This window comes from Saccostrea cucullata, unplaced genomic scaffold (assembly GCF_032062105.1).
Source record: "Saccostrea cucullata isolate Sc308-1 unplaced genomic scaffold, CSIRO_AGI_Scuc_v1 ctg5567, whole genome shotgun sequence".
Lineage (NCBI taxonomy): Eukaryota > Metazoa > Mollusca > Bivalvia > Ostreida > Ostreidae > Saccostrea > Saccostrea cuccullata.
Window position 1 is genome coordinate 493 of NW_026929631.1, and position 2,632 is coordinate 3,124.

The window sequence follows — 2,632 nt, forward strand, 5'->3', positions numbered from 1 at the left end:
TTTTTGTTTTTCTGTTTTGAAACATACAGATGCAATTAAATTTCATTCTTATTATTATTGTAATTCATTCTAATGATTATTGCAAATTTATTTAAACATTTAGGTAATTTTTCTTTGTGTGATATAAAGTGGTGGATCAAAGGCATGTATATTTTACCGATAAAAGTTTTGATAGTTGTGGTGGATTCAAGGGGCTGGATAGATATTTTTTAGATTTTTGTAATGTGTCAAAGGAATCAATAATGATCATGTGATGATTATGGTTAATTGATTTAAAACATTTAACTTATATTTTATATGTGATCAAAATCTAAACTTATAAGTGGTGGACCCAAAGGGGGTGGATATTAATCTTTTTAAAATATTTGTGGTGGATGCAGGATAAAAATTTTAATGATCAATGATTATGATTAATTTATTTCAGACATTTAGCTTATATGTCATGTGTGATCATGATCTTAAATTCAAAGTGGTGGGCCCAAAAGGGGGGAGTGGATATTAATTAATGTTATATAATAGTTGTGGTTGACCCAAAGGGGGAGCTTCGAGTGGATATTACTTTTAAATATTTGTGGTGGGTAAAAAAATTTAATGATTTCCCCTGCGAGACGATCATAATTAATTCATGAAATGTTCATGAAATGTTCATGAAGATCCTATGAACTTATTTTTGGGACATTTTCAAATCATGAATTTTTATTCATGAAAGAAAGTTGATGAATATTCATGAATAATTTATTACATGAATAATTCTTGAAGAGTCATATTCATGAAGATTCATCATTTCAAGAATGTCCAATAATAAGTTCATAGGATCTTCATGAACTATTCATGAATAATTTGATGATTTTTTTCAGGAATGTTCATGAATGAATAAAATTCATGAACCATTAGCATTCATGAATATTCTTGTTTTTTCGTAAACAAAAAATGAAAATATTATTATTCATGTTTATTCATGAAAATGCATTAAGTCATGCTAAAAAAGTAACAGTAGATGATTTATAATACAGCATCTTGAAAGATTTTACAGAAATGTTGTTTTTTTTCCCAACCATGGCAACACAATCTTTGTTAAAAATTAAAAATAGACAATTCTGACATATTAAACCATAGTATATGAGTAATGAGTTCATTCCTGGAAAAATCAAAAATTTCAATTCAATCAATTTTGCAGAATGTTTAACCTTACTTGGTAAAAAGGAGAGGGGATCCTTCCTCAGCATGTTCAAATTGTGTTTTAATGCCAGAAATTGAACAGTTTTTAATTCCAGTCAGGAAAAAAGTTTGTTCAGCTGTGAGCACCAGGGTAACAGTTTTCATTTTTTTTTCAGAGTTCGAGCAGAGATGGTCAATTCAAAAATCCTTATAGTCTCTCCATGTGGAATTTCCAGAATTTCATCATTTGGATCCTTTGATTGAATATAATTCATATTTTCATTTTTTTTTTGTTTCTTTTAAGAGCTCAGATTTTTGTGCAGCCAGAGTTTCTTGTCTTCTGCTCATCAACATTTGTGAACTGCTTCTCTTTTTCCTTAAAAAAAAAGATTTTCTGAAAGTACCCATGATTGTGAAACATAAGACTTTTTTTTGTATTTTCTTGCATTTTAGTTTCATTTAATTTTGCATCAGAGACACTTCCAAATTAAAACGTACCTCAAGTGGAATTTAAGCCTATTTTCTTGGACCGCCAGATTTGTAGATCAATCATTCAGCTATCAATGTTTTAAGTATCAGTTGTTCTCTATAGTTAATGTATGTTATATGGTTGGATCCAAACTCAAAGCAAAGTTAGACAAAAATAAATTGCATTAAAAAAGAGACATATTAATTTATTATAATGTTCTTTAATTAGTTGTTATTTTACAAATAGACAGTAACCTTTACAGACAGATTTCTGACTCAGTGATTGTATGCTTCATTTTTTGTCACTCACCAGTTATGAAGTAGATCGATCCTATATATAGTCTTCCTTCTTCATATTCTGTTATTTTCTTAAAAAGAGTGACTGTGCTGTTTATTGGTCACACCTTGTGAGAGGGTGAAAAACTACAAATTACAAAAGCATAATAAGAATTTGACATCATAAGCAATCATACAAAATTAAATGCGTTACTTTAACATGTGAGCTGAACAGGCCTATGCCTATCGCATGCTGGAAATGCGCGGTTTTACAAAACATTGTAGTTGCAGAATTTAAACATGATAAAATATATTGCATAATACTGTTAGATACAGATGATCAAGTTAGATATATTTTCAAATAAAACAACATAAAACTTACTCCTTAGGGAGGCCAACATCACCAAACTTCACAGCCAAAACGCCAGGCAAACCGCATGGCTACCATAATTAGTATAAACAGAATATTGAACCCGATCGAAGTAAAATTATGCAATACGAAAACGGCACAGTGACTATGCAAATAATAGAACACAAATACTGATTCTTCCACACTACAATTCCCACTTCCAACGTCTCGCGTGTTTTCAGGTTTGCGCCTATTCAAAAATGTACGGTAGAGCTAAGAAATACCTTAGTTTCGAATTTCCAAGATTTCTGTTTAAAAAAAATTACAAACACTATCTGAATAATTTTTCACTGAAAATACAATATTTTATATCAAAATAAG

The 2,632-nt window shown here is 29.8% G+C and overlaps 1 long non-coding RNA gene across 1 annotated transcript; it reads right to left on the minus strand.

Moving 5' to 3' along the window:
- Window positions 1-1,345: 1,345 nt before the first annotated feature.
- LOC134281530 (uncharacterized) lies at window positions 1,346-2,371 on the minus strand. The gene is made up of 3 exons (XR_009995105.1): window positions 2,285-2,371; window positions 1,937-2,049; window positions 1,346-1,534 (listed from the first exon to the last, which is right to left on the minus strand). It is a non-coding gene; the product is annotated as an uncharacterized LOC134281530 (long non-coding RNA).
- Window positions 2,372-2,632: the final 261 nt, after the last annotated feature.